The sequence below is a fragment of the Acomys minous genome, assembly GCF_964271855.1.
Source record: "Acomys minous genome assembly, chromosome: 15".
NCBI classification, from domain to species: domain Eukaryota; kingdom Metazoa; phylum Chordata; class Mammalia; order Rodentia; family Muridae; genus Acomys; species Acomys minous.
Window position 1 is genome coordinate 54203042 of NC_140497.1, and position 24495 is coordinate 54227536.

A 24495-nucleotide genomic window follows, 5' to 3' on the forward strand; every position below is an offset into this window, starting at 1 on the left:
GAAAGGATAGCAGGCTACCAAGAAGAGACTTGACATCCTAGCATCATATTCAGGGGGAGGAGGTCCCCATCAGTCAAAGTCACAGGGAAGGGGAATGGGGTGAAAGCGGGAGGGAGGGAGGAATGGGAGGATGCATGGGATGGGATAGCAATTGAGATATAATAAGAATGATTTTACTTTTCAATAAAAAATGTGTTAAATAAGAAAAAATGGAGAAAAAAAAGAAATCCTGTCAATTTTGGTGCTGTATAACAAAGAGTATCAAGCTGCAAAAAACGAGATGAGAGAAGCAAGCCTATTCTTATTTGTTATTCTAGTTTTGTGCCTTCTAGGAGCTTCATGTTGAAGGGGTTTTTGAGGAAAATAATACCCTGCTTTATTAGTTATGTGTGCCATGCTATGAGGAAAGCTAATGATATCTTACCTGCCACCACAGCCTTGTCAGCATCCCAGATGCCCCAGCCATGTGGACACTGCTCTGATGTTCAGGGGCTGATGTCCTCTGGTCTGTGCTTGAAAGACACCAGCAGTAGTAGAGATTTGGAACCCAAAGTGATATGGCATTATGCTCTGGGAACGAAGACTGTGCTATTGAACCTCACCCTTTGGTTTTGGGGAATGTGCATGAAGGCTTTTTTTTTTTTGTGTGTGTGTGTGTGTGTGTGTGTGTGTGTGTGTGTGTGTGTATTCATTTATTTATTATATATGGTGTTCTGCCTGCATGTATACTAGAAGAGGGCACCAGATCTCATTATAGATGGTTGTGAGCCACCATGTGGTTGCTGGGACTTGAACTCAGGACCTTTGGAGGAGCAGCCAGTGCTCTTAACCACTGAGCCAGCTCTCCAGGCCTGGTTTTTTGTTTTGTTTTTTGTTTTTTGTTTTTTTTTACAACTATGTCATTTGAACCTTGAGGCTGCTGAGGCCAGAGAAGCTATTTCACTAGCCATTGACTATAAGACAATTTTAAGGCAGAGTTAAACTTCGAACTGTCTCCCAGGTGTGTGACTTGAATTCTATGAGGATTAAGGACTCCTTTCTTGCTACTGTCAGCGGCACTATTCCCCTGGGAGCCTTGGGTGGTTGGTAGCAAAGCTGGGTAGAGGCCTGCCTGCCCATGGCTAACCGCATGGCCACTTGCATTAGTAGGTTCTCCCTTCTGTCTCCTTTGGGTGGTGTGAGACCAGCCATCTCTGGTTCCTTAGAGCTCAGAGCTTCATTGGGCATTTAATTTGAGAGACACACATTCTCAAATGGACTCTGAGGCACCCCCATCAAAGCTTGGATTGGAAGACACGTTAGGTGTAGACGTGGAGCCTTTCTACATTTTTCCAGAGACCCTTAAACCAGCCCAAACATTCATCTCTGGCCAGCTAATGGCAAGAGCATATCCAGGAGTCAGACTCTCCTACAGACCACTCCCCATGTTGACCTTGCCTTCCCTCCAGCCATTACAGGCCCAGGAACAGGAGGTGCTTTCCCGCCTGCTGTGGCTATTATCAGCTTTTAGTGTTTTTGTATTACTTGTGATTTTCTGTTCTACTCGCATGGCACCCCAGGATTTGTGACAACATAAGGACGGGCACCTTCAACAATCCCCCCTGCCCCCCCCCACCCCCCTAGCCCCCCCACCCCCCCACCCCCCACCCAAGGCTCAGCAAGATACGGAGAGAAGTACAACCTCCTACCATCAGAAATCAGGGCTCTGCCAACTCCTTCCCAGGGCACACCACGTTTAGTCTGTGACCTCCCGACTTCACCGCTGGGTTTTACTTATTCCCAAGGATTGGCCCCCGGGGGGGTGAAGTCTAGTGGAAAATTAAGAGTAGGCTGTTAGGAGAAGCTGACAGAACTGGACTTCTCACTTCCCAAGATCTGAGCGATGCCCTACTGTGGGAGTTCGGCAGTTGTTTCCTTTGTAAGTGAGTGGCTTTGGCTTGGCCACAGGGCGAATGTTGCTCTAACAACAGCTGGGATTGTGTGCGGCATGAGTGGAATTTAATGTGGCAAGCTGGAGGACTTAATCCTTAGAGACCCATCTGAGCAGCTGGTAGCCATCCCTCCATCGGCTGGATAGGCATCTGGAGCCTCTGCTGTGAAGCAGTAGATATTACTCCATCCTTATCTAATATTTTTAAAGGAAACATCCAGTGTAACATGTTTCCCATAGTGCCTAGCACGCAAGTGCTTCATACAGCTAATTACCAATACAATTACTACATTCTTATCACATAAGTAGATCATCATACTGTGTGTAGTATAACGGATCTTAATCTAAATATAAACATTATTAATATGCCATTATTGTGGGAAGGAGTGTAAGCTTTGTCACAGGTGAAAGCAGTCTTGGCGGGCTTTGCCCTTGGACACACTACGGCTACTCCCTGAGATTAACCTTGAGGTAGACTGGGTGGAGCCATCCTGGGCCCGGAATTTAGGAAGGGGACCGAGGGACTCCACCTGGACTATTGTGTTTTTAATCGATCTTTAATGGGAGAGGAGAACCGTCCCTTGTACATGAGAGACGAGCAGACGGAGAGGACAGAGAGGAGTAGTAGATTGAGGCCGGGCTCGAGCACACGTGGATCAGGAAGAGGATCAGCATACAGGGTGGACCAGCTCGCAGGTCAGAGACACCTAGGGACCCGTCTCCTGGAACGGATACCGGAAGGTTTACTCCTGTTTTTCTTTAAACTGTGTGTGTATGTGTGTGTGTGTGTGTGTGTGTGTGTGTGTGTGTGTGTGTGTGTGTGAACTAGTTGGGCTGTATAATAAAGTTTAATTGTTAAGAAACAGAGCCAACACATTATGGAAACTTTATAGCCACTAAATGACTTTCTGATGTATTTTCACTTGAACCTAAGAACAATATCATCTTCTACGTAAAAACGTCTCCATCAGCTCTAACGCGTTTCTACTCTGACCCGCCCTCCACTTCACTCGCTTCTGCTTCCCTCTTTCCTTGACACCCACAGCACTGACCCAGTCTTCATCAGCACTTCTCTGAGCCCCAGGATGTGAACATCAACAGCCTGCTGGCTGGGGGTGTGTGGCAGGTGCCCCAGATCACAGTGGGTCTAGTCAGGGTTTCCCACTGATTATGGCGATCAACACAGTGCACTTGCTAGTCGGGGACTTAAGAACATCTGATGATGCTCCAGGCTACTGACGGACCCTGTTTCAAGGGAGGTGACTAGGCTTCCTGAGAAAGACACTTCAGGCTGGCCTCTGGCCTGTCCACACCCATATGTGCTCATGTGCAGGCGCGCGCGTACACACACACACACACATACACACACACACACACACACACACACACACACACACACACACACACACACACACGGTTCTATTGACTAGGATGTGGCGTATCTTTGGGAAGCCATCATTTAAACTACCACCCATCCTAACCAAACCCAAGTTTACATGTCCTAGTCACAGTTTTGAAAGTATTGGGATTCCTGTCTCACCTTTTCAAAGATTACATGAACTGCTTACCCTTGACCTAGCTATGCTTCACATGGCCCTGGGACAAATGAAAACCAACCCAGTCTGGAGTCCCTGGCCTCTGCCTCGAGAACTGTGTTTTACATCACCTCCTCACAGATCATTTCTCTTTTTCCTATTAGTCTAACTCACTAAGAGAGTGCATTAGTGGGATGAAGGTGAGGCCGGGGAGACACACATAACTGTAGTGACCAAGGTAAATAACAATGATTTCTGAAATTTTAACCTATTTATTTATTTATTTATTTATTTATTTATTTGGGACAGGGTTTCTCTTATAGTCCTGGCTGTTCTGAATTCACTTTGTAGAGCAAGCAGACTGTCCTTGAATTCACAGAGATCCGCCTACATTTATTTATTTATTTATTTATTTATTTATATTTAAATTTCTTTTGTTTATTTTTATTTATTTATTTTTTTCTGAGACAGGGTTTCTATCTTTAGCCTTGGCTGTTCTGAACTTCCTTTATAGATCAGAATGGCCTCGAACTCAGAGAGATCTGCTTGTCTCTGCCGCCTAAAGTGCTGGGATTACAGGTGTATGCCACCATGCCCGGCTAAATGTTACATTTATTCAAATGATATCTTCCTCGGGTGATGGAGTTTTGTGGTATCCTCTGAAGCTCACAGGCAGGAGGAAAGCTTCTCTTGCCTCGTGCACAGTCTACGTATCTAGTGACCCTGAGGTGAGTACCAGGCATCTCAGCCTCTGCTTGTGGCATTCTCTAACAATGAGGATATTGGGGGAAAAACTGCTCTTTCTCCCCTACTCTCCACATTTCTATTGATCTGCATCATTGACAAATAAAAGTGTGTAAATTTCTAAAGATTTACCATTTCTCACCGAGTCCCCTCTCTGACCCCTCACCACAAGGCTGTCTCTCAGCCTCTACCTCCAAGGCTAAAGGGAAAACAAAGGGATTCCCAGGTCTGTTTTTCTGAAGGGATCATCAAACCAGTGACCACAGATGAGCTGGTGGAAAAGAAGGTGCTCGTAAACCAACTAATATGTAGTAGTTACGTAGTTCCGTGGCTCTGTGTGTTGTTCCTCCCAAACAGAAAAACAGACTTACCATTTCACTATCCTTTCAGTGTTCTTTCTATTGTAAAACACGGCTCAATGCAGCACCACCATTCCATCTCATCCTCACACACTAAAGTCAGGAAGAAAGCAGTCATTATCAGGAGAGGCTGGCACGGCAGTCATCCTCCAAATCAGGTCAGCAAGATCCCAGGGGCTGGACCCCAAAGGTCCTAAGACCTGCCTGAGACCTCGCCTGACATGGCTTCTCTATAAGGTCTCTTGTAAGGTCATTGCTGGGTTCTACTGGGTCCTCTGCGACCACCCAGGACTCCAGAGTCTATGGGGTCTCCGGCAAAGACTCTAGCTCTCTAACTCCATGCCTACGTTAGAGCATCTTTCTGTAGAGGGTGAGGGATGCAATTATGGCAACACATGAATCTGAACTGCCACAGGCGTGCACCATGGAGCATGCACCAAGGAGAGTCTCCAGAGCAGCGTCTCACCGCACAGTTGTTTCTCAGGGTCATTTCCAGGACAGGATAGAACTGCAAGCCTGTTCAACCTCCGTGTAATCACATGTCAGACTGACTGTTAGACATGATGTCAAGCCAGAACAAGGCAAGACTTGTGTATTGTGCCAAGACCAGCTGACGTTTTTTGGGGGGATATCCTCACAGCTCCAGATATGCAGGCTTAAGGAAGAAAGATAATTCCTTATCTTGCATTTCCTACGCCAAGCTTGTAATGTGACCTGTTCACTAATAGCTTGTTAGACAGTTAGCTCTATCTTGCTTTTAGTTTGTTTTGCTTCCCAGACTTTGTTCTACACATTTCAAAGAATTTTTTTTTTTTAATTTTCAAAACCTTAAGGGCTTACAAGAAAAAAAAGTAGACCTTTTTTGTCAGGCACAGAGCATTCTGTTTTTAATAAATATATAATAAGCCATTGCCTTGAGATCAAGTGTAAAAATATATTGTCAGGGGCTGGAGAGATAGCTCAGAGGTTAAGGGCACTGCCTGCTCTTCCAGAGGTCCTGAGTTCAATTCCCAGCAACCACATGGTGGCTCACAACCATCTATAATGTGATCTGACGCCCTCTTCTGGCCTGCATATGTACATGCAGGCAGAGCACTGAATACATAATAATAAATGAATAAATCTATTAATAAATATAATAATAATAATAATAATAATAATAATAATAATAATAATAATAATAACAATAATAATAAACCCCTTTAAAAATAAAATACATTGTCATGTTTTACAACATTAAATTTGTTGGAGAATGGGACAGTTAATAATCTAGTGCCTACTGAATCTATGGAGCAAAACACTATATCATCTATTATCCTGAGTCTTTACTCACAGTCCAAAAAGTGACATTTTCATAATGATTTTGCATGCAATGTTGGTAGAGCACTTATCTTTGCTATATTTTGGAGAGGACAGTAGGAAAAGTTATACTAATTGACCACTTAAAGTTGAGTGAGCCATTTTCCCCTAGAAACTGGTAAAGGGAAAGTGAGAGGAGGGAGAAAGCCTCATGTTTGTTGCTGTAATGACACATACTGACTTCTGGGAGAAAGGGGTTTATTATAGCCCACAATTCCAGGGGACAGTCGTCGTTATGGGAAAGTCAAGGCAGTGACTTCAAACAGCTGGCCCATCCCATCCACACTTAAGAACAGAGAGAAATGAGCACACACATGCTCACATGTTGTGTGCTCAGCTCGACTTGTTCATGAATACAGTTCATTATCCACCTAGGAAATGGCCGCCCACAATGGGCTGTGTCTTCACACATCAATTAAATTAATTAAGATAATCCCAACAAACATGCCCACAGGTCAACCCAATATTAGCAATAACTCATGAGACTCTCTAAGTGAGTCTAGGTTGGGACAAGGGGACAGTTAAACAACTATGAGGGAGAGAAAGACACAGAGAGAGAGACAGAGAGAGAGACAGAGAGAGAGAGAGAGAGAGAGAGAGAGACAGAGAGAGACAGAGAGAGACAGAGACAGAGAGACAGAGACAGAGACAGAGGGTTCAGAGACGGAAAAACCTGGAAGCCGTCTACTAGGGTCAAGTTATGAAGACAGCAAGGGTTTTCAGTTCAAGTTTTATACCCATTTTATGTTGAAGAAAGAGAGAAATGGGTGGTTAAAACAATATAAAAACGGGGCCTGGAGAGAAAGCTCATAGGCTGTTCCTCCAAAGGTCCTGAGTTCAATTTCCAGCAACCACATGGTGGCTCACAACCATCTATAATGAGATCTGGTGCCCTCTTCTGGCATGCTGGCTCACATGCAGGCTGCATACTGTATAAGTAATAAATAAATAAATCTTTAAAAGTATATATATATTCATATGTATATATGAAGAAAAGCCAATGTCTTCTCAGTGCTCCCTGCCTCCTACTGAATGACATTTTCTATCCTTGTGTCCAGTTCCGGCTTGAATATCTAAGAGCCAACCCTGACAACCCACCAGAAGCACACAGAACATGCCTCATTTTACCAAGGTTTCCTTGCCTGGCTTGTTGGCTGGGCCAATTTGTTCACCTAAAGCCCGGGCTGAGTAACAGTGACTCCACAACCTTTTCATGTGTACCTCACGCTGTATAACACCAGATGTTTGGGAGGAAAAATAAATATGTAGGCATTTCTGCTGCTGCGTGTGCTTAATATCCAAACTAGCCCCATTGCTCATCAGCTCTGCGCATCCAGAGATGCTGATTCTGAAGTTCCTCTTCCCTGTGTGGTACGTGGCTCATCTTCCTTCGCTGTACACTGAAGTCTGAGGGATTGGCCTCCATAGCCACACCCACTGGTCCCACGCCCACAGCGACTCTGCAGCAGTGTGGGTCTCTGGATCTATCTTTGGTGTGCATGTGATGGGTGTGTTTGTGTGCGGGTTTGATGTAGGAAGGGATGTGGTTGTCTAAGGATAGCACAGGGTGTTGGTCCTAGCCTCTTGTTTGCCACTAGGCACCTCAGGATGGTTGGCCTATGAGCTCTTCTGCTTCTCTAGCTGCCTCCTCCCGCATTGTAGTAGAAATATTGATTATAGATATAGATGCAAATTCTGTGGCCAGTCTTACAAGGGTCCCAGGAATCCAAACTCAGGTACTGTATTTTTTGGACTATGAGACACACCTGACCATAAGACACACCCGGTTTTCAGAGCAGTAAAACAAGAAAAACTGTGAGTCCAGGACAGCCAACACTACATAGAGAAACCCTGTCTCGAAAAACCAAAAAAAAAAAAAAAAAGAAAAGAAAAGAAAAGAAAGAAAGAAAGAAAGAAAAGAAAAACAGTAAAAACAATTGGACTATAACGCATAGCCTAATCCCTGCCCCTCCTGACACTTTTGCGGAGAAAAAGTTCATCTTATGTTCTGAAAACTATGGTACCCACCCTTGTATGCCAAGTGCTTTACCTACTGAAGCATCTCCTCAGCCCTTGTTCTTTCTTTCTGTAGGGCGTGAGCTTGTGTATGTGACAGATCCTTGATCTCTTGTGTCTTTGTAGGCTTTAGAAAGAGATGACACATCATATGGAAAAAGAAAACAAGAAAAGAAAAGAAAAGAAAAGAAAAGAAAAGAAAAGAAACACCTAACAGTTAAGTGCGAGAAAAGTAAAGCTGAGTCATGAAAAGCGTATTCTATTACATCATTTATTTCTTTGAATAGAAATTTGGGGAGACCCGGTTGATTTTCAATTCCAGAAGTAAACATATCAAAGAAAGATGCCTCCTGTCCTGCGCTTTGGCTGAAGAAGGACACAGAGCACCCAACCTTTGAGCCGGGTAGGTGACAGCTAGTTAAATGCAGATTGTTAAGCAGTCCATGCGCATGGACCTTACAACAGGCTTGCTGATTCAACAGGTTTGTTTATAAGGGACTCAGGCTGAAGAACAGCCTAGCTCACACACTAAGCCTTGGCCCATCAGCAAAAGCCAGGCTGGAGCTCACCTCCCAGCTACGCAAGCTCGGCTGTTTTGGCACATGCCCTGCTATACCTTGAAGGTTAAGCGACATTAGGTTTCTTACAAATAACATCTTCCTCAATAGGTAAAGATTGTAATCTTTACATAAATGGTAAACTCCCAGGGTGATCTTTCCATTTCTCTTGCACAATATAGGGTAAAAATAGAAGGTGATCTGAGGCACCGTGCGCCATCATCACAGTGTAGGGCTGTAATTAGAACACTAGTTCGTAAAGCTCTGTCTACAGGAGCAGCAGTGGCAGCACTCGGGGAGCTCATTAAAATGCAAATCACCAGGCTTTCCTAGATCAGGCTGTAGTGGAGACTGCAGAGAGAAAGCCCAGCAATATGTATTTTAACATGTCTTCCAGGCAATTCTGACAAAAGGCAACGTTCCAGGAACATGCTTGTTATTTACTACTGATTACGGTAAGAGCAGGATAAATTAAGTAAGAAGAAACCACTGTGTGTCTTTCTTTTTTTTTCTCTTTTTGGTGTTCTCAAGTCTGCTAGTCAGCCACATGGAACATGTTGGGACTGCAAGAGCCATCTGCGTTGAACAAAGAAAAAAACCCTTTTAGTTCAGTCCATTGCTGCTTGACTTTCAACTCCCGAAGAAACATTAGCTCCCGAGAAAAAGACAGCACATCTACGCTGATGACATTGTAGATTGTTCCTCAGGAGGCACCTTCCATAGTTTCAGATGCTAGATTCAACTGATCAGCTTGGGGCAACGTCAACTTTTGAAATAACCAGTGAGTGCTTTAACTTGAAAAAAAATCGGAACCAAACCAAACACAAAGGAATAAACAGCAAACTTCTGTTTACATGTAAACGATGGAAATATTTGGATGACTGAAGAGAAGAATAAACAATATACTGTATCACCAGCACAATCAACCCTTCCCATCTCTAAGTAAGTCAAGGCCAGTGGTAGCCTTGGCAACGATCTAGAAACACGGAGGACATAATAAGGCAGAGTCCGGGAAAACCCTCCAAACAACCTAAATCTGTGACGGAACAGATGCTTCTCTGGAGATTACTAGATATGCTCCCATGTGTTCTCCAAAAGCTGAATCTACTAAAACGAAAAGCAAGAGCTATTTGGGGTTGAAGTAACTAGTATGTTTACTGCCTTTAAAAAAAAATGTACAGTTGCACAGTTTGCTGGGCTTTTAATGAGAACCCAGAGTAAACTTTCTTTACAAAGGAATGTGATCAGGAAAAAAAAAGGGGGAGGGAGAAAAAGAAGAAGGAAAGAAAAAGGCTAAACCCTTTAGCTAGGGTTTGAGATTTATTTCTTTCTAGATCTCAGAATCTAGGGTGACTTCCTGGTTTCTAGATCTTTCTTGGCTCCCCCTCAGGCTCTTGGCATGCCCTATATATTATTTCATAAGTTTCTTATTTTTCTTGTTCAGTATTCACATGAGCGTCTTTTTTTTTTTTAAGAAGAAAGCAGAAAGTGTGTTTTCAAGGGGTTATGATCAGTTTCTAGGAAGACAGTCCCATGCAACCGGAAGGAAAGGGAAGAGACGAGGAAGAAAGACTGCTGACTTGAGAAGGAACTAACTGGCTGTAGTCCACCCATAGAAACAGGAGAAATGAGTTATGTAGCTTACAAGGCATCTGTGAGGGAAAAACATCAGCGAATCCAGAAGCGTTCCCACAGTGATACTCTGCGCTTTTCTCAAAGATATGGAAAGTAGCAGTTATAGGGTATCTTGTAATGAGGATAAAATGTACGCCTCAAAATGGTTTCCCTAATGACTTCATTGGAGCAGAATGTGCCACCCCTCTTGTTGGGAGAAACTGGGCCACAGAGGCTCACGGACACTGTATAGCTTAATGGAGACCAGTTTTCAATATGAGTTTATTTAAAGGACCAAGAAATGGGAACTATTGAAGGTTTCACATGCCCTCCTAAAGAGTCCTCTTGTGCTCTGGCCCACTTACAAAGAATATGGTAGAATGACTAAGGACTTTATCATGAGAAGTCACTTTCTTCTTTTACTAAGATAACACATGCGTGCCATTAGAAGGAGGCTGGGAAGAGAGGGAGAAAGTCACAGAGAATAAGATTAGTGAAACAAAAGCCAGACAAGGTGGAAAAAATCAGAAAGTCAATGAAAAATCATCTTTAGGAGAAAAAAAAAAGTCCCTAAGAGAAGAAGGAGCAAAGAATGAATAAGTATATGGTATAAAACAGGACAACTGAGGCAGAAACAAACATACAGCTTCTACACTAGTTGTTTTCATGACAGAATGTCTGACAAGTAGCAATTTAAGGGAGGAAGGTTCACCATTTGAGCAGTTGCAGTCTGCGTGATGGGGAAGGCATTCAACAGATAGCTCCATGGTGACAAGTGTGTGGTACCTTGTCACATGGATTCCAAAGTCAGGAAGCCAACAGTGCCTAGGAAGTAGGATCAGTTTAAGCCTTAATGCTTATCTGCAATGACCCTCTTCTTCCACTGAGACTTCACCTCCTAAAAGTCTCAAGTTCCAAAATAGTACCACCAGGGAGAGACCAAGTGTTCAGACCGCAGGTGCTTCCTTCTGAGCACCCTAGGGAGCCATACCAGGAGCTTGTAGAGAAGGAAATGGAGGACAAGTGGGTTTCCATAGGGAGCACGGAGGTTAAAGCTCAGATGAGAAATATGAGCAGCCATTGATTTAAACAACACCCTCTAATCACTGCACCTCTGACCAAATGGCACTGTAGGAAGAAAAAGCATGGGCCACCCAGGCAGGAGTTACATTTATTGGCGCCAATTAAGTCTGAAAGAGAAAGCTCAGTGGATCAGGACCTTAGCTCTGAACATAAAATGTGGCTGCATCAATTGCTCTCTTGGGGGACAACAGTAGCCGAAGCCTAAGGAAAGCTAATGATTACCTCAGTGTGGGGCTTCGCCAGAGCTGTCAAGAAACGCTGTCATAGGCCCACTTCATGTGTCCGTGACCTGCATGAGCGCCACAAAGGCTGCAGGCACAGCCTTGCTGAGGCTCTGGTTTCTGCCAAGACAAAATGGAAGCCAATCTAACTCCAATGAAGCCCTCAAGGAAAGCAAGAACTCTCTGAAGGACACCTAGTAATTGATATGCTGCTTTGTGACTGCTTCCGACATGACACAACACAGTCCAGCAAACAGTCGGCTCTAAGAAACTAGAGTTTTACTAGAAATGAGGAAATAGCTTACATGTCAACCCTGAGCTGGCAAGGGTAACAATTTCTTAGACTGCAACATGGGCTTTTAACGTGTCGGCTGCCAGGAAAGTTTCAATCTGTAAATGTGTAGAATATTGACTATGTCCTCAATACCAAAGTGGCCACCAGTGCAAGGGTAATGCTTCAAAACTTAAATACATCTTGAGTCACAGTTCAGCCTATCATTAACTTCCAAATACACACAACAGGCAGCATATTCACTAGCGCTTTTATAACCAAGCTAGTGTGGCACACAAGGCACAATAAAACTCAACTGTCCAGGTATAGCTATTACTTATGAACTAGAATTCATTTTTATTGTTTTCATGCCTCTGAGATATTTTTAAAGATCATACATTATCTAAGATATATAGATATATAGATATTACATGAATAGAACAGTCTGGCTCGGCCGGAAAGTTTATTGCGTTAGTGATCAAGCCTTTCTTATCCCCTCTCACTCTAATTACTAGCAGTCTGTTGGTTGGTTTAATGCATTTTTCTGTGCTTTCACCTGGGTGCTTTATAATCTACAAGGTAGAAAATCAGAAGGATGAGAAAAATCAGAAAGCCAATGAAAAACATGAAGCCCGAGTTACCTAGCTGACACTTATTTAAAGGTTTAAAGAAAAAAAAAATCAAGACAGGATAAATGAAAACATGTAAGAGGACTACAATATCATAATTGTTATTTTAATGTGTTCCACAGAAGTTCAAGTATTCTTTTTTTTTTTTTTTTTTTTTTTTTTTTTTTTTTTGGTTTTTCGAGACAGGGTCTCTCTGTGTAGCCTTGGCTGACCTAGACTCACTTTGTAGACCCGGCTGGCCTCGAACTCACGGCGATCCACCTGCCTCTGCCTCCCGAGTGCTCGGATTAAAGGCGCGCACCACCACTGCCCGGCAGTTCAAGTATTCTTAAAACCATCTACCAGCATAGCACTGCTGGGGTGCGGGCCTGAGGGAGGGGCGTGTGGATCCAGGGGTTGCATTAGGGCCTTTGCTATGAAGGTCGGTTTTCACCGCACTCTAGCTCATAGCTCCCCAGCATGTGTCGACACCACAGAAGTCCTCAGAAGGCCCCCACCAGATGCGGAGAACATGCAGCTGCTAACAGCACAGGAAATAAAGTTACATTATTTAGTAATTTCCAAATCGAAGTCCTTCAGCCGCAGTCACAGAAAAGGCCAGGAGTGGTGGCTAGATTGTCTCTACAAATCCCAGCACGTGGAAAGCTGAGACAGGGGGGCTCTCTGTGAATTCTGAGCCAGCCTGGGCCGTGTTTCAAAAGACAAACACAAACAAACAAGAAGCCAAATGAAAGGCAGACGAGAAAAGACTAAGACAGCCATCAGAAGCAGACACATTTTAGGTAGAAGATTGGAAAGAGTGTCTCAGACCATCATCGGGTTTTTAAAGTCTTGCTTCGAGTGGGATGTCAGATAATTCGCTGGATTGTAATTCCACAAATCAAAATTCAATCCACTTTAAAAATGTTTTTCATTTTCTAAAATTTCCATCTAATTTAAATGAGGATATTATATTTGACTCGTGAGTGTCAAAGAGGTTTTTGAATTCTTGAGTCTAGACTGCAACCCTACCTTGGGAAGATGTAGACCAAAAAAATAAATAAATAAAAAGAAGAAAAAAGAAAGAAAGGAAGAAAGAAAGAAAGAAAGAAAGAAAATCCCAGAGCTTGCCAAATCAGTGAATTCCACATTCAGTGAGAGAACCTGTCTCAATAATAAGGTGGAGGTAATTAGGAAAATACCTGCTTTCCACCTCAGGCCAATACACACTCACATGGATCCACAGGGCAGGAGGAACATCCATGTTTACATGCACTCAATTTTGGACTCACTAGCTAGAAGATTAAGGTTTTCTTAAAGTAAAATCTTGTGGTATCTCAGCTCATTTAATCATATTTGATGGGCACTGTTTCTTTCTCTTTAGTATCTTGCTTTTAACTGATGATTAGGCTGTGGCTGGTTTTGTTTCAGGTCTACCTCAAAGGCTGAAAAAAATAACAGATTCCAGATACCATCAAATTCAAATCCCACTGAGGCGTGTATAGTTTAGAAAGCTGAGCTTCCTCTCCTGCCTCACCCTGCCCCTGAGAAAGGAGGGGGGATGCTTCATGCCACCACAAGGCCGATGTAAGAGGAGCTACAGCAGGCCCAACAAAGCACCCAGCACACGCTGGACACGGCAGTTTGCATCGCTGAGCAAGAGAAGAGGAGGATGACATCAGAAGTCATCTGTCAATGGCTGGGTACAGATGCAGTCGTTTCGCTGGGTCAGAGAGTGGCTCATAGATAAGAGTGGGAAGGATCATTTGCAAACCTGACTGATATTTCCCTAAGCCTGAATCCAGGGGCCCTACATCATTTGGGCAAAAAGAATCTGGTACAGGCCTTAGTCAAAGGAGTAACAGAGAAAGAAGATATTGAAGATGACCACAAAGAAAATCAACATTCACCTATTTGGAATCCAGATGGAGGTACTCAAAGGAGTATTTTTGAAAACGTGTTAAAGTCTTCTCACTCCCCAGAAGAATCAGCTGTCGGAACCCACCATGCTCAGAGGAAACCCCACAACAGACTGTACCCGGCAGGCGGGGGAGGAGTGAGGGCATTCTAAAGAGACACTTGTGTCCCTGTCTCTGGCGATCTGGACTAATGAACTTAAGGTGCCCCAGCTGATTGGAATTTCTCCCCTGGATTTCATGCTGGGAGAAGGAAAAGACTGATACTTGGGGTCAGCCAGGGGGAGAACTTGTCTCCAGGAAAGAGATTTCACAGGATAAAAATGACTCATCAAAGCACCTTGCAGGGCACACTGGAGGCCAGGCAACTGTGGCTCAGGGATGGGGCTGCTTAATTAAGCACTTCTCTTGCCTTCTATTTAAACTTTGCCTAATGTAAGGCCCTGAGAGGTGGACAGAGGAGATGGATGGACAGGGGGTGGGGCTGGGTCCGTCTCTGAATCTTTTCGCCCCCTCTCCCAGCGCACCTACATGTATGTAACCTCCTTTATCTATGCTTCACTATTAATTTAGCTCTTTCAGTTAGGTTATCAGGGATGTGTGGCTGATCCTGGCTTGTTATAGTTGCTGGGGACACAGCAGCTGACACGCTTGGAGCTGACCATCTGGGACCAAAGAGAGGATGAACACCTCCTTGTTGCTCTCGGGTAGTTTTCTCCTCTCTTACGGTGTCAGAGCCCCCTGCCTATGGCTTAGTGCTGCCCGCAATGGCTGCTTCTTCCTACATCAATTAACAAGCAAGGCAATTCCCCACAGACCTGCACACAGGCCAGCCTGTTCTAGATAATTCCTCGAAGACTCTTACTAAGTGGTTCTAGGTTGTGTCAAGTTGACACTTAAACCTACCAGTACAACACTGAGTGGGCACCCAGAATGAAGGAGGCAAAGGACCCAGCAATGAGATGGTGTGTGTGTGTGTGTGTGTTTGTATCTGTCTGTCTGTATGTGTGTATGTATGTATGCATGTATGTGTATGTATGTATGTATGTATGTATGTATGTATGTATGTGTGTATGTATGTATGTGTATGTATGTATGTATATATGTATGTGTGTATGTGTGTGTGTATATATGTATGTGTGTATGTATGTATGTATGTATATATGTATGTGTGTATGTATGTATGTATGTGTGTATGTATGTATATATGTATGTGTGTATGTATGTATGTATATATGTATGTGTGTATGTATGTATGTGTGTATGTGTGTATGTGTGTGTATGTATTTTTCCCTGTATTTCCTAACCATGTCCCATGTCTCTCATTGCTTGGCTATTCTCTTCTATTACCTTTCAGACACCATGATCATGGCTTCTCTACCCAGAACGCAGACACACACTGTGTCAGCAGAATCAGTTCAGTTCATCACAAGGCCTTCCTGTCAACCTGTTTCCGGCTCTCTTGGTGCCTTCTTCACTTCTGGCATCCAACCTCCCTTATGCTTTCAGCTCCAGTTATCTATCACACACCAGTCTTCCTTCCTACGATCCACTGCACCTAGATCCTGGTTCTCCACCTGTGCTTTCATTTTGCCATCTCAGAGTCATCTCAGCAGACCCCCTGTCCTCTCACAGCAAACATGATGCGTCACCCAGACCAACCTAACTTCAGTCTTTTTCCTTTCTCCATCTCTACGCAGACACCTTCTGTAAAGCTACCACGGACATTCAGAGATACGGGGGCACGTGCTGGACAGAAGCCAGGGTCCCGAAGGCAGCTTTAGTGTGAAAGCTTCTCTCTTCCCCTCATGTCTTTTTCTGCTGATAGTTGCAGGGCTTTTTTTAAACTAGAAATTCAACATAAAACTTCACGAAACACTCATGTTTTCTTAGGCCCATTCAAGGATGGACCCTCTAGAATCCCAAACCCTGCTCTGGCTTTCTTAGGATCTCATACTGAGAGTCTTAGTTCCTTCTTTTGGGGCACAAAGGGTGTCCCAAGAGGCCAAGGAGGTTTCTTCCCTTCCCACATCTCAGGGAAATGAAAACCTCCAGATGGAGAGGGGGAAAATAATATTTCTTGATGCTGCAAGAGTTCTTCTTCAGAAGCTCGTACTATCGCAGCCACAGGAGCGCGCCACTCACTCACTCCCTAACCCAGACGGCCTACGCGTGCTCTGAATCTCGCCCCCTCCTAGCCTGCCCTCTCACCTCACTGTGGCTAAGGTAGTAAGCTGGCCTTGTGTCTACATGGACACAGTTCCTAGCCATTGCTACTCATTGCATGAATCATACCTTCCTTCTCCTTAGGAACAAGCACCGCATGATACAAGGCTGTATGATTTAAAGTTATTTTACTTAATTATTTATAAACGTATATATTTTATGTGGTTGCTCATCTTCCAAGAGAACAAGTGATATTTCTTGCTGTTGACAACTGATACACAAGAAGACTGGATACTTGATATATTTGCTAAACAAGTTTCTTCCTGGTATCCAATAAACTGCAACAATTTCACATTTTGATGTTTTTCCTTTGACAGGATAAGGGAAAAGGACATATAAAAGCCAACTTAGTGGGTTGACTAAAAAACTAAAAGGAATTAAGGATAAGGAAAAGGAAAGTGTTCTTTGTGGGGTTTTGTTGTAGTTATATTTTATTTCTGTTTTTGTTTTCAATTATGCTTTTGAAGTTTAAATACCCAAATTAAAAACATATGATATGTTAGTCTAATAGTTCTACAATTTATAGTTTTCCTCATAATGGACTTATCGTCAAGTCAATGTTTTTCAGGTGATTCTTAACCCTTCAACACTGACACCACAATTAAATAATGCAAAACAGTAAAAATTATATTCTACGTAATTTATTAGTGTATATAAATTTCTTGATGAAAAAAAGATAGACTTGAGACCTGGTGGCACTCAGAGGAAGGACAGCAGGTTACCAAGAAGAGACTTGATACCCTATGAACATATACAGGGGGAGGAAATCCCCCTCAGGAACAGTCATAGGGGAGGGGAATAAGGGGAAAAGAGGAGGGAGGGAAGAATGGGAGGATACAAGGGATGGGATAACCATTGAGATGTAACAAGAATAAAGTAATAAAGAAAAAAAAAGAAAAAGAAAAAAAAGATTTCTAATAAAAATTACTATCCCACTAGGCTGGAGAAACAGCTCAACCACCGAACCGCTTGCTTTATAAGATTGTGGGTCTGGCTTTGGTCCCCAGGATCCATTTACAAAAGCCATGGTTGCTGGCACATACTAATACTTCTACCATCAGGAGGAAGGGGCAGGCAGATCCCTGGGGCTTGCTGACCCACCTACCTCGTCTGCTGTTCTTCTGTCAAAAAATAAGATGGGCAGCTCCTGAGGAGTGACACACGAGATTGTCCTCTGGCCTCCACACACTGTACTTTCACACACAAACACACACGAACACATACACAATGCCATCATACTTTCACACACAAACACACACGAACACATACACAATGACATCCCTCAGCATGCATCCGTGAAAAGTCTACATACCGAGAGCCAACATCTGGGATATATTAAAAGAAAGGCATAATTTGCATATCATTAACCCTCTTAATCTTGCCGTGCCACTGACGATATGACTTTTATGCCAGGGCAGGGTGAGGTTGGTAACACTCACGAATGCTTTTCTGATTCTTTAAAGGGAAACATGTGCAAAGCAGTCTTGTTCAAAAGTTCCCAGGCTCCTTTCTCACCATGTGAGAATTCTTAACTTTGCCAAACCCTGGATGTGGAAAAGATGGGATTTCTCAGGACTCAAAAACGCCCCTTAAATTACCCTCTTGCTAGTGGCTTGCCACGGAGGGAGGGAGAGTGCCACTCTGAAGCAGTGACTTACCAGGCGCAGTCTGTGAGCCTCTTGGAGAAGTTCTTCTTTGGGTTTCAGGTTGTGCCTGGAATTTAAAATGCAGGACGCGTGAATGGCTGTTTATCCCAGCCGACTCCACAGCACAGTGAAAAGCCAGGCCCTTCTCGCCTCAAAAATCTTCAGATTATTTTCCTCACCAGCATCCTCTCCCTCTGCACACCGAGTCATGGATCAAAAACATACAGTCTTGACTCACTTGTCAAGCAAATTGCATGAAGTGTACATGTAATCAAACAACTTAGAAGTTATCAACTGCAAAGGATCCAGGAACTCTTCTTTCATTTTCAGATAGATGGAGCTGGTTTTGCTTATACAAATTTATGAGTAAAGCAAGCTTTTTAAAATCCAGAAGTAATGCGTGCAGGAAGAGACACCCCTGGAGAGAGATCGAGAAAGAAGAATCCAAATCTAGCCAGAGGGTAATTGGACCCTTTGGCTCTGAGAGCTAGCCAAAGCACACGACAGGAAGTGCACGGGTTAGCTAAAGTTAGACAAACAGTGGCCTCTTATGGAGGTCCCGATGTCACACTGGTTAAAATGCACTGTGAGTGAGCCGTAGAAAAACCCATCTTAAGTGTAATTCTTTCATTTCTATAAATAAGAACAAACGTCTCTCCCATCACTGGTCCTCCTTTGTTATTTTAAAGATGCAGACATAGTCTAAGGCTCATTTATTAGAACTTTACAGTCAGCATATGAGTTTTTGTTTTCTACGTGCTACTTGCTTTCTTCATGGAGAGATAAACAGGCACTCTTACTGTGTTTTGATAGCCCCCGATGGGAAAAAAATCTTATAACTGGGGGGAAATCAGCCACCTCTATCTAGAGCAGTTACACCTACTCAGTTCCTGTAAGCCTGGCAGTCCTACTGGACGCTGCCTAGCAAGGGATTTGGGCTCCATCGCTAACGGCAATGCTCATTATTCCCTTTCAAATGTGAACATGGCTCAGGAAATGGGCACAGACAGGTAGACAGACCGTCTACCAGCAAGCCAACCCCAAGGAAAAGCAAAGGGCCACATCTTGACCCTTTCTAGATTTGGCTATTTTAGGGGTTTTCCTGGAGGTGTGTTATACTGGAAAGGAGGGTGCCCCCAAACAAAGAGCAGGCCTACAGGCAAACTGTAGGGAGAAGGAAAAGAATAACCTGTGGAAATTTTCCTGTACTTGAGGAGCTTGAAAATAAGTGAAATCAAAGCCAAATAGAAAGGAAGGCTCCACTTGTCTGGAGCTCATCTGTCTGAGATCGTTGCTATGGTTTTCACTTCAAGCAGTATAGCGGAAGGTCACGCGAGGTAGCGCACTGAGGGGGAAATGCTGGAGTCCAGTGCTAGTTTTACAGCTCAGTATTGCCTCACATGAGTGATGGCTTTGTGCTCCAGTGCTGGCTCGCCACACAGGAAAGCACGCACCATCGTGAGTGAATATCAATATTCTAAGATTGTCATAATTTTGGCTTTCAATTATTATTTTGCCAAAGGCACGTGTGTGATCTCATTCATTAGAAATATTACTTTTTGTTAAATATAAATTTATACACATCGATTCCTCAGAGATTTTGTGGCACCGCTGGATGGATGATTTTGGTTTTATTCAGTAATGCACACGCGTTAGAGTGTTTTGCAGCCTTGATGGCAATGAGAGGAATCCTGGCAGAGCTCTTACGGAGCTCAGCGGAATCCCTGAAGTATTTTGTGAGGTATTGTTTGCAACTGGGACATAACTGTCTTCTTATCTGCTTCCGGAGTCGATTCTGTATTTATCTGAGTTGTAAACAGTTCCCAAAGGTCAGCCTGCCTCTGACAAGGGCTCTGGTCCCATCTAGTCAAAGCCACATCTCTGCTCTGTGTTTGCTGCATTTATCTTCTTTATCTGTGTCCTCTGTCTCCTAGGAAGGTCACCTCTCTTTCCTTGCTGTTTCTCAGAATCCATTCCATTCAACTCCAACTCTCCAAGGCCAGTGGAGTTTGAACACACCCTCTGTGCTCATGGTGTGTTGTTTGCTCTGAAACAAAACATCTAAAGACTTTGAAAACTGATGGTTCCTCCTAAATATTTTCTCATTACAAAAGCCCATTACAAAAAGTTTGGAAATTTCAGAAATGTACAAAATAATATAAGCTAGTCATATTGAACACCAGGATCACAGCTTCTAACCAGCCTTTTGCTTCATTCACATATTTATTGTGAATATTAAGAATTTCATACATTGTATTTTAACTTCCTCTCAGATCTATCCCACTTTCCTGCCCACCCATCTTTATGTCATTTAAAAAACAAAGCAAACATAGAGTTCCATTTGTGCTGCCCATACACATCTTGGATGTTTGGCTCACACTGGAGCATGGAGGTTTCCCAGAGGCCACTTCTTAAAGAGAACTGGTTCTTCCCTTTCCTGTAGCTATTGCTTGCCATTAGTGCATCAGTTGGGGGTGGGGGTGGGGTGTGACTTTGTGCCTCCCTCCCTTTCTACGGTATTTAGAGCATGTTTTCCACCATTTTTCCCAATCATTATACTCTGAGCATTTACACTCCCAGGCTCTTCAAATACAGTTTTACTTTCAACACAATATTATTCCTAACTTGCTTAACTCTTTCCCCATTGCCCAGCATTTAGATACTTGCCAATTTTTCAGCAGTTATAGAGAATGTTATTGAAAGCAGAGTCTTTCTTGCCCTTTTAAAATTTTCCTTTCTTCACTAAGAGTGATGGATTTATGATAGTCCTATATATGAACCAGATTTCCATGCCCTCTGCATGAGGATGCTCTCACCTCCACCACATATGTCTCCTTGAGAAACCCAGAAAGAGCACACGATTTGCTTACTAGTTATTAAAGACGTTGACTTCTTCCATTTTTTCCCCACTTGCTTCACCCCATGTACTCAAACAAACAAACTGTTGCTCTGTAAGGCCATTTATTTCAGTTCTATCTTAAGTCCTACTAGCATATTGCAGACTCTTCCTTGATGATGTCACACACGGATGTCACCCAGCTGGCCTCTAGGACTTGCTGTCAAGTCTTCCTGGCTCACCCACTGTCAGGTCCATCTTCCATTAATTCATTCTCTGTTTCAAAACCCTATTGACTTTTCTGTGAAACCTTACATCAAATAACATTACTTTTGCTGGGACGCAAAGACTCACATCTCCTGAGGTTTCTTTTTCTCCTTTGTGCCTACGCTGTCCATCTGTCTGCAATCCCATGCCCAGCTTCCTGCCTTCCTCTTATTTCCAGCTCAGTCCAAAGTGGTTTTACTTGCTTTATATCTTAAGCTTTACTCAGTCCTCTAGGGCACAGTCCATGTTTTATTTATTCTGTGAGTTTCTCTTGCATTCTAAATTGTGCAACCTGCGTCCGAATCTCATGACATTCCTGCTGAAGGATTAGGGGACAAGTAAGAAATGCTGGTAAGCCTAGTTCTGCATATACAAATAATAATGCCCTGTGTACCCTTTTAAAAACCTACAAAGAACTGAATATATGTTACAAAGTTATGGTAAGTCTAATGCTATATAGATGAAAGAAAATATTGCCCACCGCATCCATTGATATCTATAACTTTGTGTCACTTCAATACCCAGGTTTATGCCTCATATGGTAGCACTTAGGAACATTTGTGTTCTCATTTTCTTCAAATTATGAATTTGAAATTTACCTGTCTCATCATATTCTTTTTGTATTATGTATGTTAGGCATTTTTCTTGCTCAGCTTGGCTATGGGTTTCTAAGTGCAGTACAGTGTGTTACCTTATATTATGCCTCTAACCCCCAGAGCCCAATGCCACATATTACCCTAGGGACCACCAATCTAATCTAGGTAAATTCTAGCTGGCCGGATCTAGGTAAGGTCACATTGGGATTTAAATGTAAGTAGAGGAGCTCATGACCTCAGCCTTCTGGAAGGCTCTAGGAATAGAAAAATCTTGCACTTTGGGGAGTTTTTTTAGAGTCTGAAATTAAGTTTAGCTTACACTCTGTGAAAGCTATATATGAACATATATTTCCCCATTTAAATCTTCCCTCTTGGAAATAGTCCCTAGAATTTTATAGCAATTCTTTCTAGGCCACACCTACTGAAGTCAGAGGGAAGACTCAAGTGCGTCTCACAGACCCCGAGGAATGAAACTATACCCTTGGCTGTCTCCACCAGAAACGCCAGGGTAGAGCCAAGATACGCTGTTAAAGCCTGTATAATGGCAGCCTGCTCTGAGATGACTTGTTTAATCTACAAGTCAATTTTTTTTGGTTTTATCCAGTTAGTAGAGCCCCAAAGAACATTCCCACCTATTAGGTTAATACCTAAAACGTCAGTTGTAGGGTTAAGATTAAAACGAATGGACAACACTGAGGCTAAGGCTAGAGTTAGCGTTAGAGGTTTAAAACTGGGGCTGTGCTTAGTATTGGGGATCAAAGTCCGTTTTAGGATGAAAATGTTTTTTAGTACCAGGTTCAAAGCTAGAAGTAATGCCAGAATTAGTCTTGGTTTGGGTTGTCCTTACTTTCCCTAATACAAAGGATACCCTCGCTAAAGGATATTCTGGAATTTTTTCATCCTCTAATGTAAAAGATACATCTTACATTTTTGTCCATTTTCCACCCTTGGGAGAAATGATCATTCGGTAATATGCCTCAGATTAGCTGCAACTTTTGGTTTCCCATAGATGCCTAGGGTATTTTTAAAGCTCTCTCATAGCGAAAGACAAGTAATGCTTTCGCGCAGGCCCTACCAGCCGAAAGGTCAGTTGGTGGATCATGTTCAGTTTGTCCTGCTCTCTCCTCTAACATCTCCAGAACCCAGCACAGAAGCTGGCACGTGAAAGTGCTGTGATTCGGAGTGCACCAGCACCATAAGACACTTTCAAAATGACAGTGTGCGTGTCTTCGAAGCACTAAACAGTCATGAAGTTCTATGCGGGACCCAAAAACACTTCTAAGTCGGTAGAAGTCACTCAGTTATGTCTTTGTAGTCCTTGCTTCTTTTTCAAACTGTCCAGTGGCTGAATGGTGTCCTTAGATGCTCTAGACGGCCCAGGTAATTTACTCACACTTCAGGTGGCACCCACACACCAATAGTCCCCAAAGCGAATCTATTATCTCCAAAGGCATCACCTCGTATACTTCTACTCTTCCATTCTATTTGAAGAGAGCACTAGCCACCAGGAGTTCTAAGCCAGCACCCTGATTCAGTTCCTCCATTTCTACTATTACATCTTTTAATTGGAAAAAAGAAAATCCTCAATTCTCCCATCCACCTCCTCCTTTGGGCTTCCAAGTAGGCCTTCAGTGCCCCTTGCCAAATACTTGCAGAAACTCCTAGAATAACTCTCAAGCCATTTTCCTACTCTCCGGTTCTTCCCTACCTACTCTGTCCTCCCCACTGTCACCAGAATGAGATGATTTCATTGCAGTACCCACTAGCTGAAAGTCTCCCTCAGCCTTCCTTCTAGAGTTCTCTATGGAACTCACCCTTCCATTTCCCTACGATTTTCTGGTTGTCTTGAACTCCCAGTGGACCTTGAATGTCAAGATTCTACTTACCACATGACAGGACCTTCATTTCCCGGGAGTAGATGGTCACTTTTTCCGAAGTCGAGGAAAGTTCATTCATCCGTACACCACCACTTCACTGAACAGTGCCTGGCACACAGAGCGTGATCACAGAGCTTTTTGCTTTGAGGGAACCTCTTGTCGGGCTCTGACACTCTCACAGACCTCTTTGTATATGTCCGGTCCCAAAATACAACTTGTGCTGGATAAGGTTTCTTTAAAAAGCACACTCTGCATCTCAACAGGAAGCTACAGATTAATAAACAGCTGACAGAACAAGCCAAATAGCACCCAGTGAATCACCAGTGTGCTGTGCTTGCTGCTCACCAGACCGCGGGAGACAGAGGATGAGTACGGACTGCTTATTCCTCCCTCACTGGCAGCTTGGCAGAAGAGGTACACGAGTGTGGGGTGTCAGGACATCACTTGGTTTCTGCACCATAGTGCCACAGAACCACAAAAGAAGGAAACAGCCCACACAAAAGCAGAGCTAGGAGGCTGTGTGAATACAGAAATTGAGTTAGCACAAGAGAGCTGTGGTTCCGGAATCTCCACTTCAACTTATGTAGCCTGGTGCATAATGGAGAGATTTACATGGGGCACAACCCATATTTCTAAGTCACTCATGAGAGTGAGCGATGATTGTGTAAACCATGTGCAGTGTTCTTCCTCTATTCTTTGCTAACTTCCTTCCCTCTTCCCCTCCCTTCTCTCCCTGGCCTGTTTCCCTCAACAAGATCTCATGTATCTCTCAGGTTGATCTAGAATTTCCCAACATAGCTGAAGAATGCCCCGAGCTTCTGAGCCTCTTGTTTC

General features: G+C 43.4%; 1 protein-coding gene across 5 annotated transcripts in view; it reads right to left on the reverse strand.

The window, feature by feature from the left end:
- PSD3 (pleckstrin and Sec7 domain containing 3) overlaps window positions 1–23912 on the reverse strand; it is a 541746-nt gene extending 517834 nt beyond the window's left edge. The window contains exons 1-3 of one of the 5 annotated variants that reach the window (XM_084758398.1): window positions 23671–23872; window positions 18098–18152; window positions 11420–11538 (exon numbers count right to left, since the gene is read on the reverse strand). The gene's annotated coding sequence lies outside the window, so the exon portion shown is untranslated. Of the gene's footprint in view, window positions 1–11419; window positions 11539–18097; window positions 18345–23670 lie in introns of those variants that run through there. The other 4 variants (XM_084758406.1, XM_084758401.1, XM_084758402.1 and 1 more) reach the window with 4 other exon arrangements.
- Between the last annotated feature and the right edge of the window lie 583 nt (window positions 23913–24495).